Below are 13,482 nucleotides of genomic sequence, written 5' to 3' on the forward strand. Positions count from 1 at the left end.
TTATTAATCATTAGATTTGTATACTGCCCTTCATCTGAAGGCTCACGTCATAAAAATGCAAAATGAGAACGCAAACTACATAATGAAGCAAAAACAAACCATTAACACTGCTCCCACAGACACAATTAAAAGAGAATGGATGGTTTAATCAGCCAAAGGCCTGGTTATAGAGAAACATTTCTGCCAGGTGCCTAAAGATGTGTAGTGAAAGTGTCAGGCATGCCGCCCTGGGGAGAGCATTCCACAAGCGGGGAGCCACCACAGAAAAGGCCCTTTCTCGTGTTGCCATCTCGTGTGGCGGAGGCCCACAAAGAAAAGGCCTCAGATGGTGATCACAGGGACCGGGTCAGTGAATATGGGGAGAGGTGGTCCTTAAAGTATTGCAGTCTGGAGTCATTTAAGGCTTTGTAGGTCAAAACTTGGGGACGCGGGTGGCGCTGTGGGTAAAACCTCAGCGCCTAGGACTTGCCGATCGTCAGGTCGGCGGTTCGAATCCCCACGGCGGGGTGCGCTCCCGTCGTTCGGTCCCAGCGCCTGCCAACCTAGCAGTTCGAAAGCACCTCCGGGTGCAAGTAGATAAATAGGGACCGCTTACCAGCAGGAAGGTAAACGGCGTTCCGTGTGCTGCGCTGGCTCACCAGATGCAGCTTGTCACGCTGGCCACGTGACCCGGAAGTGTCTGCGGACAGCGCTGGCCCCCGGCCTATAGAGTGAGATGAGCGCACAACCCTAGAGTCTGGCAAGACTGGCCTGTACGGGCAGGGGTACCTTTACCTTTACCTAGGTCAAAACTAGCACCTTTAATTGGGCCCAGAAACTAATCATGCACAAACCATAAAATTTCTCCAATTTAGTTAATAATCAATGTGCTACTACCTAGGACCCCCCCCCCCAATAGCTGTGTGCCAGTGGACGTGGACTATGTAAAGTAAAGCTACAAAGGCAACAGAGTGCCTGGGATCGGCCGACAGTGGCCTTTTCACTGAAATTTTTCTCTCCGGCAAAAACAGAAGGTGAGGGTAATCTCTTGATTGGTCAGCAAGGAAAACTGGAAAATACAGCTACAAAGAGAGAAGGGTGGGGGAGAGAACGGGGTTTACAAATTAACTTTTATTCAGAGCAGACCCACTGAAATTAATGCACTGAAGTTAGCCATGGCAATTAAATTACCGTATTTTTTGCACCATAACACTCACTTTTTTCCTCCTAGAAAGTAAGGGGAAATGTCTGTGCGTGTTATGGAGTGAATGCCTACGGGTGGCGGGGGCGGATCTGCTGCAGTCGTGAGCAGAGGATCCATGGTTCCCCTTCCTTCCCTCCTCCGTGGCTCGCTTTGAAACTGTCTGGTTGGCTGCTTTAAACCGTGCTCTCTGTCCTTCTCTCCTCCCCACTCAGCTCGCTAAATAGCAGCAAAGCTTTTCAGCTCTCTAAGCCGGGGAGGAGGAAGAGAAGCAGAGCCTGCTTGTTTTAAAGGAGCAAAGCGGGAGAGGAGAGGAGCCTTCTCCCCTTATACCCCTCTTCTACATTATTAGCAGCATCCTTCTCCACCCACCCCAGGCATGCTCCTTGTCCCTTGAGTACTTTTCCTTCCCTCCCCACTTAAAACGTGGTTACAAAGCACGGATCCACATGGAACCTCAGGATTTTTGCATTGGGCTACCCCAAACTCATCGTCAGATCACATGTCTGTGGCCACAGCATGAACCACAAAAATCATACATCCACTGTTTCGTTTAGAATATTTCTTTTCTTGTTTTCCTCCTCTAAAAAACTACGTGCGTGTTATGGTCGGGTGCGTGTTATAGAGCGAAAAATACGGTAATCAAGTCTAGTCTGAGTAAACGTTAGTGAATACAACGCCAGCCTTCATGCCACGATGGAATCTGAGTTGAGCAATATATGGGCCTTCTGGTCTAAACCTGAAAAAGGGACCCCCATGTATAGAACTGCCAGAAGACCCCTATTCAGCCTTATCCTCAACCCTCCAGACAAAGAGACCCGACGCTGTCCTGTTTCCTAGGCATCTCTGTCTGTTTATGGCCACCCTTCCCAAGCTGGTGCTCTCCAGATGTTCTAGGCGCCCATTTCCGCTGTCTACGACCATTAGCTGTGCTGGGTGGGGATCGTGGGACTTTGGGTTCAAAACATCTGGCGCAAAATGGGCTGGGGAAGGCGGATTTAAGGCATGGTTAATTCCAAACACAAATGGGGAAGCTTTCTTCTATGTTTAACTCCATTCATTATTATGTAAGTGAAATAGTTTCAAGCTGGCCTGTATATCTTATTACAGAGCACTGCGCTAAGCTTATTTTAATGCTTCGAGGCATTTTTAATGTAATTTTTGGGAATATTGTTAATGTAATATTACACGGTTGCTGGTAGTTTTTAAGTTAGCAGTTGCAAGTTGACCTAGACCCTTGAATGTGAGCAGGGTTGAAATGATCTGGAATGAAGAAAGATAACTCTACCTTCATTTTATTACGCCTCGAGGACATAGGCAGAGGCATTTTCCATTCTTCTTTGAGAGACTTCTAAACAGCTAATTTCCTAATTTCTAAATCATTTAAATCCCCGTGTTAAATATTTAAATATCCATAAGCACATTTTATCATTCCCCCCAAGCCCACCCCTAATTGATATTTTCTCTAGGCAATAAACCTATCCCCATAGGATTTCATGCTAACAAATTATTTTTCTAGATCATTTAGAATCCTCTGAACTTCGTGTCCAGCTTGTTAACATCGCTTTTGGGTTGTTGCTGTTGTTTAGTCGTTTAGTCGTGTCCGACTCTTTGTGACCCCATGGACCAGAGCACGCCAGGCACTCCTGTCTTCCACTGCCTCCCGCAGTTTGGTCAAACTCATGCTGGTAGCTTCAAGAACACCAGCCAACCATCTCATCCTCTGTCGTCCCCTTCTCCTTGTGCCCTCAATCTTTCCCAACATCAGGGTCTTTTCCAGGGAGTCTTCTCTTCTCATGAGGTGGCCAAAGTATTGGAGCCTCAGCTTCACGATCTGTCCTTCCAGTGAGCACTCCGGGCTGATTTCCTTCAGAATAAAGAGGCTGGATCTTCTTGCAGTCCATGGGACTCTGAAGAGTCTCCTCCAGCACCAGAATTTTGGGTAGCAACATCCAAATATGAGAGCCAGTGTGGTGTAGTGGTTAGGGTGTGGTGCCCAGGATGTGTGTGCCCAGCTAGGTGCCCAGGATGTGGGAATCCAGGGTTCAAATTCCCACTCTAGAATGAAGCTCACTGAGTGAACTTGGCCCAGTCACTGCTTCTCAGCCTAACCAACCTCCTCATCCTGTTCCTTCACAAGCAATCTGAGGTCTTGCCTATCTTTGCTCCGCCCTCTTCATACCTCTCCTGGTCCTGGGAGACCGGGGTGGTGGTGGCGCCTGGCTTCCTCACCAGCTCAACTCAGCTCTGCCTCTTGCCTCCCTCTCCTGTCAAGCCTCTTCTTTTGCCTCTGGTTCTGGACTGTTCTCTGCCACAGCCTCTTCCTGCTCACTAAGGCCTGTTACCGCTTCAGCAGGAGTAAGCTAGGCTACAATCCTTTCCTTGGCACCTAGTTTTCCATGGGCAAGGAACAGCAGTTCGGTCATGCCATCTCCCCCTTGCCATCAGAAGTGGAACGGTTCAGGAAAGATTTTACCGCGTGATCCCTCGCTCACGTAGTTCAGGTCTTCGACGCAGGAAGTTCAGCTAACTTTCTTGCTCGAGATTCTTTGCCGCAGTTCAGCTGAGGTTCCCAGCGCAAGTGTATAAGCGAACAGAATCAAGACAAGGTTTAATTTCCTCCTGCGGCAATATGCAATTAAAAAAAAGGAGCAAGGAGGGAGTGTCTGAGGGGGAGTTGTAGAGGCAGCGATATGAAGCTTCCCGACAGGTTGTCAAAGAGTCCGTGGCTCTAGAAGATTGTATCATCTCCTGGGTTTCTGCTGAGATTTAAGTTTCTCTCTCTTCAGTATTTCCCCATATTCTTTAAAAATTAAAAATAAACCCCCCATTGCACCAACTTCTCTACCCCCTCCCAGCATGGCCATTAAGAGGAGACCTGAAGTTATTGGCTTCCATTTTTGTTTATCCACAGTTTAGTGTTAGGTCCAAACTCCTAAACTGTGGTTCATCTGAACTATGGCTTCCTGAAGCAAGCCAGTTCAGCTAAGTAGTTGCACATAGCTTGCTCACATCAACTTGCAGAGAAAGCCAAAAGTGTGAAGTTGCATAAATGCAGAGGCTGCAAAAATGAGAAAGGCACCAATCTGGGTATTTGGCAGCAACATTTCACCCCCACTGGAAGATGTGAAGCACCGACTAAAAGACAAGCAAGTCACAGTACATTTGCAAGAATTCTCCCAGATACATTAGAAAGCCTAAGTTGATTATGTCTCAAGAGCATTGCCCGGAATTGCAGATTATGAGACGTATTCAAAAGCGGTGACGAATACTTGGAGGTGCGCCTTCTCTCCCCCTCTCCCCTGAAACATTTAAGAGCTTCAGCTATGCAACGAAAGCATTTCTTAACTCTCTGGAGAGCAGTATTTATATAGCTCTAAGTGTTTCAAACTGAAACTGAAAATTGAAACAAACAGGAGCTGATCACTCATTTAGAGTTTCACCTAAGATGTGAACAAAAGCAACAGCTGACAGGATCTTTTGTTTGGTGCTACAAAACAGCAAGTAAGTTTTTTTTTTTTTCATTTATGTTTTTTAGGTGGAACCTGTAAGAAAATGCTGCAGTGCAGAGTGTGTTCCCGTTCAGGGTTGATGCCAGCCAGCCAGACCCTTTTCCTGCAGATACTGGCAGGCACGGAATTAACTCTTGTCAAAAGTACACTTAGAAGTTAGGAAGAGGCATGCGCATTAAGTTCCACATCTCTCAGCTACTCTTGGGTGTGCACCCAATGAGGCTGTTGCTGCAACAGAGAGGCTCTGCCCCTAACCTTAGCTTAGGTGTCTTTCCCACCTGAGCTGCACGCAAGCAGGTGAAGACTATGCCTGCGTGTAACCTTCTGCTCCTCTCGCTTTCATCCTCTACTGGTCCTGGGAGACAGTGGAGCAGGAGAGGCGAGGGCAGCAGGAGGAGGCGTAGAAGCCCTAGATTCTACACTAACCTGGCCTCTGCCTCCCTCCTCCCTCACCTGTTCTTCACTCCCCAATCCTGCACCTTCTCCTGCCTCTGGCTCTCATCTCCCGGTTGTTACAAGTCCCCTCAATTCCCCGATCCCTTCTTCCAAGTCAGCCTCCAACCCCCATTTCTCCCAGTGCCCAGAATCCAGCCACCCCTGCCCAGCATCCGTCCAGTCCCTGATAATGCCCCATTCTGTTCTTCTTCTCTCCCCTCTCTCTGCTAATGATGCCATGCTGCTCCCTGGCCTTTCCTAAGGATGCCACAGTAGGGAAAATCAGCAGCGTGGTCAGGAATAAAAGTCTCCGAATGTCATAATGCCATTAACACAAATCTATGGCAAGACTGCACTGGGAATAACTGTGTAGAGTTCCAATCACCTCGTCTCTAGAAGAATACTGCAGAGTTGGGAAGGGTTCAAGAAAGGGCAACCAAAATGATCAAAGGGATGGAGCAATTCCCCAATGGGGAACAGTTGCAGCTTTGGGGACGTTTTACTTTAGAGCAGTGTCTCCCAAACTTAGGTCTTCAGCTGTTTTCGGACTACCATCACCCCTGACTTGCTAGCTAGGGATGATGGGAATTGTAGTCCAACAACAGCTGGAAACCAAAGTTTGGGAAACACTGGTTTAGAGGGAAGGCAAGGTGGCGTGTTAGAAGTTCATGACCCTCAGGGTCCCTTTCAACTCAACTCTATTAACAGTGAACAAACTGTACCAAGGGACACGGGTGGCGCTGTGGGTTAAACCACAGAGCCTAGGACTTCCTGATCAGAAGGTTGGCGGTTCAAATCCCCATGACGGGGTGAGCTCCTGTTGCTCAGTCCCTGCTCCTGCCAACCTAGCAGTTCGAAAGCATGAAATGCAAGTAGATAAATAGGTACCGCTCCAGCAGGAAGGTAAACGGCGTTTCCGTGCGCTGCTCTGGTTCGCCAAAAGCGGCTCAGTCATGCTGGCCACATGACCTGGAAGCTGTACGCCGGCTCCCTCAGCCAATAAAGCGAGATAAGCGCCGCAACCCCAGAGTCGGCCATGACTGGACCTAATGGTCAGGGGTCCCTTTACCTTTTAACTGTACCAAACTAGTTGGTATATGGTGTGCACGCACACACACACACACACAGCCTTTACTTCCATTATTGGACCACCACATGCATCTGAAATCAGTTTCAATATTGCAGTTACAATGCTGAGAGAGGTGGGGAGCTTTTTCCATATTACAACTCAGTGGTGGTCTATAACTGTACACGCGGGGCCTCTTTTCGGGGGCCTCACTGGAAAAGACCCAAAACGTCGCCACTTTGCCAACCTGAGAACAATCTCCTGACATAAAAGCCAAGCTTGCAGCTGAATTGAGATGTTACTCCTGCATTGGAGAAACCAACAACACCCCCCCCCCCATGAACAGACAACAGAGAAACTACAGCCCACCCTCCTCCAGAGTTTAATTGATGCTACTGGGCATCTCTATATCTGGAAACCGCTCCGTATATTTTAGTTAAGTATAGAGGACCAGCCTCAATTGCTCAACAAGCCATAATCAGCATGTTGAGGAGTTTCCAGTTGTGCCTGGGCTTTTCTTCCTCTTTTTTGGAATACTGCATTTCCACACAACAGCTGCATGGTAGAAACAATATAGAGAATGCTGTGAATAAACAACGTTTTTTTGAAAAAAGGAAAAGAAAAGAAGCTGCTTCAAGGGTTGGCAGAGCAGCTCTGCATTAAATGATAAAGGTAGCTTTTTGGAAACCCAAGGTGCTGCACAAACAGAGCGTCTCGTTACGGCACCAGCCGAGCTGCTCAGAAAACACCACGGCCTCTTAGCAAGAGAGGCAGAAGGGCCACAGCTCAGTGACAAGAGCAGGTGCTTTTGAAGGCACAAAATCCCAGGCCAAATCCCTGGTATTTCCAGTTAAAACCTTCCAGGCAGAAGGCGATGGGAAAGACTTCTGCCTAGACCCTGGGGACACACACAACACTCAGTTGCATCACTCAGTGCAGAGGACATGCTCCACATGCAGAAGAGTCCCAGATCAGATCCAATGCACATCATCGTAGGTGAGAGATGGTGAGAAAGGTCTTTATCTGCTGCAGACTAATCAGTGTTAGAAACTCAAGATATATAAGCTAGGTGCTAAATGGCTCCTCAAACCAAGGTTAAAGTGGCCAAAATAGAATGTCTGTGTGATTGATCCAGCGATGACAACCTTCAGCTAGGATAAGAACTTTGAGAACTTAAGAAGAGTCACTTGATCCAGAGACAGTCCACATTTGGATTAGCCTGTTCCTATCTCTTTCTCTTCGTGGTGACTGTTCCTGCTCAGACTGCGCAGAAACAGTGTTTTGGCTCCAGAAATTCATTCCAACTGTGAAGATAAAATATAACTGATAGAATTCTACAGGATGTGGTATTAGTGTGTGAAAACAGTCCCGATCCAATGATCCCCAGATGGTGTAATGTCAGGAGCCATCCTGGCACCCAGGCATCTTCACTTGGTCGCAAGTGGTCGAAAGGCAGGAGCAAAATGCGCCTAGCACCTGGCTAATTTCGAACACCAGCTGCAGACTTTGGACAGTTTCTGCCAGTCAGAGAAGATGACACTGGGCAAGACTCAGTACAAGGCAGCTTTATATGGTTTATATGCAGCTACCAAGCCCTATAGGGATGCGGGTGGCGCTGTGGGTTAAACCACAGAGCCTAGGACTTGCCAATCAGAAGGTCGGCGGTTCGAATCCCCGTGACGGAGTGAGCTCCCATTGCTCGGTCCCTGCTCCTGCCAACCTAGCAGTTCGAAAGCATGTCAAAGTGCAAGTAGATAAATAGGTACCGCTCCGGTGGGAAGGTAAACGGCGTTTCCGTGCGCTGCTCTGGTTCGCCAGAAGTGGCTTAGTCATGCTGGCCACATGACCCGGAAGCTGTCTGCGGACAAACGCCGGCTCCCTCGGCCTATAGAGCGAGATGAGCGCACAACCCCAGAGTCGTTCACGACTGGACCTAATGGTCAGGGGTCCTTTACCTTTACCAAGCCCTAAGCTCACTTGCTTTTGCCACTGCTGCTACCACTGCCCGCTTTCTGGGGAATTACATATTTTTCCTGCATTTGGCTGCATTTGGCTAAGGAACTCCCCGTTATTATTACTGCCCCTAGAGAGGATGACAGACGTAAGGTCTAAATCTGATTAGAGTACTCCAAGGCCCCATACCAAGCAAAACTGAACTATCAACACCTGGCAATAAAACACTCTGAACGCCTGGGTTTTTGGTGAAATAACTGATGGTGTCTGTGTGTGTTTAAAGCCACTGAAATGCTGCAACGAGATCAAACTCACACCAAATTAGAACTGATTCTTACCCATACTGATGAGTCCTCTAGGGCTTTAAACGTGACGCATTCGAAGAGCTGGTTTGCAGTCCTCCTTTGAGGACTTTTCCTGAAGTTTCGATTTGTATGCCGCCAGCCGTGCCAAATAATAAATTAGCTTGGAGAGTTTCTATACAGTGAGGTGTCTACATCCCTTTTCCTCCACAACGCCTGTTGACAACATTAAAATTTTAACTAAGAGAGTAATTATGCAGTCTGGGCCCCTCAAGGAAAAGCCAATCCAACCATAACTGGTAAGGCACAAACAACTCATTTTAATGTGCATCCAATGAAGATTCAGCTTCCGGGCATTAATAATAAAAGGCACCCCATACATGATGTTTCACTGTAAGCTTTTTCTCACATGCAGAAAATTAAGCTTGAAAATGCTTAACTCCTTCGCAAGGGGAGTTTGCAAACTCATGCGTATTTTTAAAATCTGAAATGCAGATAGCCAAGCACATGATGCACAGATAGTCAATTTGAAAGCCGAGTCATGGCCTGGTTCACATGGCATGCTAAGCCAAATTCACACTAAGTTTTGTGTGAATGGGCAAACAGACAGGCAGGCTCCAGGACAGGAGAACATGGCTGCTTGGCTCCTCTCTGCTTATTTTGGGCTCCTGATTCACTGGTCCAGCTTACCCCAAACCTTGGACAAACCTTGGTTACAGCTTGTGGCTAGTCTGGAGAATGCTAAACCATGGTCCCATACTAAGCCAAACCATAGATTAATACAGTACAGCAATTACGTACACTCCACAAGGGCCATCGAGTCCAACCCCCTGCCAAGCAGGAAACACCATCAGAGCACTCCTGACATATGGTTGTCAAGCCTCTGCTTAAAGACCTCCAAAGAAGGAGACTCCACCACACTCCTTGGCAGCAAATTCCACTGTCGAACAGCTCTTACTGTCAGGAAGTTCTTCCTAATGTTTAGGTGGAATCTTCTTTCTTGTAGTTTGGATCCATTGCTCCGTGTCCGCTTCTCTGGAGCAGCAGAAAACAACCTTTCTCCCTCCTCTATATGACATCCTTTTATATATTTGAACATGGCTATCATATCACCCCTTAACCTCCTCTTCTCCTGGCTAAACATGCCCAGCTCCCTTAGCCGTTCCTCATAAGGCATCGTTTCCAGGCCTTTGACCATTTTGGTTGCCAAACTCTTCTTCTTCTTCTCCTCTCCCTACCCAATTTCCATTCTAGCTGGCCATTATGTTTAACTTTGAAGAAATGGTGTCTGAGCTTAACTCATTTTCCTCTTTCCTCCTCATCCCCTTTTTCCTTCTGTATTGTGGCTTTTAGCCTATGGACAGGGACTGTCATGTTATGTGCTGATCTTCAGCCACGTCTTCAGCTAAGGAACGCTTTAAAACCAACAAGATGTCTCTCCGGTTCTTGAGACTCTGCGAGGTTTCGTACAAGCTTCAAGCAAGACCTTGTGGTCCCTCTCGCACGTCTGGAACTGAGCATCTTGGTAGTAAAGGCCAGTGGTCAAATGACAGGTGCATTTGCAGACTCCTTACTAAGACTTCAGTGAATTTAACTGAACTGTTGGTCACTCAGCTTTCCAAATACGCTTCACACACTGCTGAAAACTTTTTCTTTTTTAAGTGTTAAAAGTTCCACTGCAACTTTTCCACATCAGCTATTAAGCGCACCCCTATCAGAAATGCCCAAATCACAACCAGCCAAACCACAAGTTGAATACATTTTTTAAAAGAATCAAAATATGGTATTGGAGGCCGTCGAAAGCATTCTGAGAGAAGTGCAAGGAGGAAGAGGAGGAGGAGGAGGAGGAGGGAACAGCTGAAAGAACTGCCAAGAGAATAGGTACAACCCTTAAGGTATCTTCAAGCTTTGGCCTAATACATTATCTTCTTTAAACAGCTTCTACGCAGGTTGACTTCTCTCTCCTGCAAGGCTAATATAAACATGGGAGGCGGGATCCAAATCCAAATTAAGTCCTGGGATAAGCCGCCCGAAGCAGTGTGCTCGCAATTGCTAAGGCTCCCAAAAGACAAAAGCATTATTCCTACACATGCATCTGTTGCAGGAAATGTTAGAGGGAGCATATCGTAAAGTCGAGCTAGCTAAATTTTCCGCGGCAGCCGGCATTCCATTAGAAAGGCACTTAATAAATCGAAGAGAAAAACCAAGCTGGGCGTGGAGGCATCTCGGCTCTGTGCGTTTAATTGACAACTTTTTAAAAACACTCCTGGCACCTTAGGCTGTCATCCTAACCACTGGCCTGCAGCAGGAGGTCTAGCCGGAGTGGCATTGCCACTGCAGCATCCACCACCCTGCCAATAGTGCTGGCCAGAGACCGCCTCTCCTGGTACGCCCTACAGAGAACCTTAAGGTCCATGAATAATCATAGTTTAGAGGTCCCAGGCCCTAAGAAAGTCAGATTATCCACCACCAGATCCAGGGCCTTCTCAGTGATGGCTCCGACCTGGTGGAATGCTCTGTCCCATGAGACTAGAGCCCTGCAGGATTTAACCTCCTTCTGCAGGGCCTGCAAGACAGAGCTATTCTGCCTGGCTTTCAATTTGAACTTAGCCTGATCTTTTATTCCCTTTCCTTCCCTCCCCCTCCCCTTTTTATGAAGATTACCCACTCTGGGATCCCACAGTTAATTCTCCCTTGGTCTCCTCGCTGGCCCAAATAGGACTAATTTAGCCAACTAGCACTAATGTTTATTGGATGGATTTTCTCCCTAAATTGAATCTGAATCATAAATTGCTCTGCCCATTAATTTTCTAAAGGCTGTAGACCAGTAACTCAAAAGTCACAGTTTGGCTCTCTGCACAGTACCTATATGCCACCCCAGGTTTAAACTCAAGAGACTAGAGGTTTATAGGAGGTGCAACAGCTGAGACAACTAGATTTGTTGGCAGATCCCTATAGGGTACAGAAGACCCTTCTCCGTAGAATCTTGCATAGATTCCAATTGAGGTTTGAATCAAGACACCTTAAAAATAAACAACACCAACCACCCTTTTTCCAAGGATAACCTGCCAAAAGAAGCAGAAATAAAGTGTACAATAGGGGGAAATGAGTGTGGAGTTTGGCATTGCTGAACTGCCATTAAAGCATAGGAATTTGCGCTGGAGAAAACAAAACCATGCAATTACGTTGTAAATTTCTGCTATTTCACACAGCAGAATGTCTGGCGAGAGACGGCATTAAAAAGCAGGCTCAAGAGATAAATACTGTGTAATCAAATGGTGGTTAAGTTGAATGTCGAATAATTAAAACTGCCCTTAATACAGCTGAGAGTCACAGTGACTTCTTCGTCCTCAGCGGTGCGGAACATAATCTACAATTCTGAGAGATTTACAGCACCAAGCAAGAAAAGCAAACCAGGAAAGTAGAAGTCCAAAGGGCTCTGGAGCCATGGATTTTCAAACTGAGTATTGGAGGACTCTGGTGGTCTTCAGGCGCTTAGCCTCTTACTCTTCTAATTGTGGAAGTTTATGGCTTAGTGGCAGATAAGATTATCCTGGATTTGGTCCAATATGACCTTTCACCAGCCAGCTAAAAGAGCCGAGAAACTCCTGGTTCTATGCATGGCACATTCTTGTGCAAAAGGACACTTTTTCAAACCACAGATCGATCACCCTTGAAATATTCAGGGCAGAGGAAAGATAGAATGGATTCTTTCTTGTAGATACACGGCTGCCGGATTTGCCATAGATCAACAACAGTTTGACTTAAAAGAAGGGGTCATCTGCCAGGGCAGACCTTGTGCTAATTATTAATTCCTCTCTCGCCTCACTTTCATGCTTGATCCAATTTTGATTTAATATCTGCATGCCGCTTTCCCAACAACCAACATGAGACCGAATCATGCTCCAGGGCAGATACTGCAGGAGTAGGCCACCAGACCAGTCAATATGGAAGTCTTATTAGATACTGGAAAGATCAAGAACCCTGCTTAGGTTAGGGGGTTTGTTCTGGGTTCATAGAATCATGGAGTCGGATGGGACCATTAGGGTCATCTAGTCCAACCCCCCACCCCACCCCAAAAGGCAGGAATCTTTTGCCCCATGTGGGACTCTAACCCACAACGCTGAGATTAAGAGCCTCATGCTCTACCGACTGAGCTATCCCAGCGCCAGTGAGTTCCTGGTGAAGAGCACAATTCAAAGTGTTGGTGTTGACCTTTAAAGCCCTAAATGGCCTTGGCCCAGGGTACCAGAAGGAGCGTCTCCACCCCCATCATTCTGCCCGCTGAGGTCCAGCGCCGAGGGCCTTCTGGTGGTTCCCTCATTGCGAGAAACAAAGCTACAAGAAACCAGGCAGAGGGCCTTCTCGGTAGTGGCGCCCGCCCTGTGGAACGCCCTCCCATCAGATGTCAAAGAGATAAACAACTACCTGACATTCAGAAGACATCTGAAGGCAGCCCTGTTCGGAGAAGTTTTTAATGTGTGACATTTTAATGTATTTTTGGTCTTTGTTGGAAGCCGCCCAGAGTGGCTGGGGAAACCCAGCCAGATGGGCGGGGTACAAATAATTTATTATTATTATTATTATTATTATTATTATTATTATTATTATTATTATTATTTGTCACATTACACATGCCATTTCCACGAACCATTCTCCAGCAAAGTAGTTTGCTTTCTTCTGTGTGCAGAAGGATGAGAGAGGTATGCTAAAACACTATACAGTGGTACCTCGGGTTAAGTACTTAATTCGTTCCAGAGGTCCATTCTTAACCTGAAACTGTTCTTAAACTGAGGTGCCACTTTAGCTAATGGGGCCTCCCGTTGCCGCTGTGCCGCCAGAGCACAATTTCTGTTCTCATCCTGAATCAAAGTTCTTAACCCGAGGTAATATTTCTGGGTTAGCGGAGTCTGTAACCTGAAGCGTATGTAACCTGAAGTGTATGTAACCCGAGGTAGCACTATACCAGAGATGGGGAAGCCCATGCCAAATGTGCCCTCCAGGCAATCTATCAGGCTCTCGGGACTCTCTGCA

The 13,482-nt window shown here is 47.0% G+C and overlaps 1 protein-coding gene across 4 annotated transcripts in view; it reads right to left on the reverse strand.

Annotated features, from left to right (window-relative positions):
* Positions 1–13,482, reverse strand: part of SLC36A4 (solute carrier family 36 member 4) — a 104,555-nt gene that overhangs the window by 24,722 nt on the left and 66,351 nt on the right. The window contains exon 11 of one of the 4 annotated variants that reach the window (XR_003706304.2): positions 8,485–8,664. The exons of the other annotated variants lie outside the window; for them this stretch is intronic. The gene's annotated coding sequence lies outside the window, so the exon portion shown is untranslated. The remainder of the gene's footprint in view (positions 1–8,484; positions 8,665–13,482) is intronic. 4 annotated transcript variants of the gene reach the window in all.

The sequence above is a fragment of the Podarcis muralis genome, chromosome 4, assembly GCF_964188315.1.
Source record: "Podarcis muralis chromosome 4, rPodMur119.hap1.1, whole genome shotgun sequence".
Classification (NCBI taxonomy): domain Eukaryota; kingdom Metazoa; phylum Chordata; class Lepidosauria; order Squamata; family Lacertidae; genus Podarcis; species Podarcis muralis.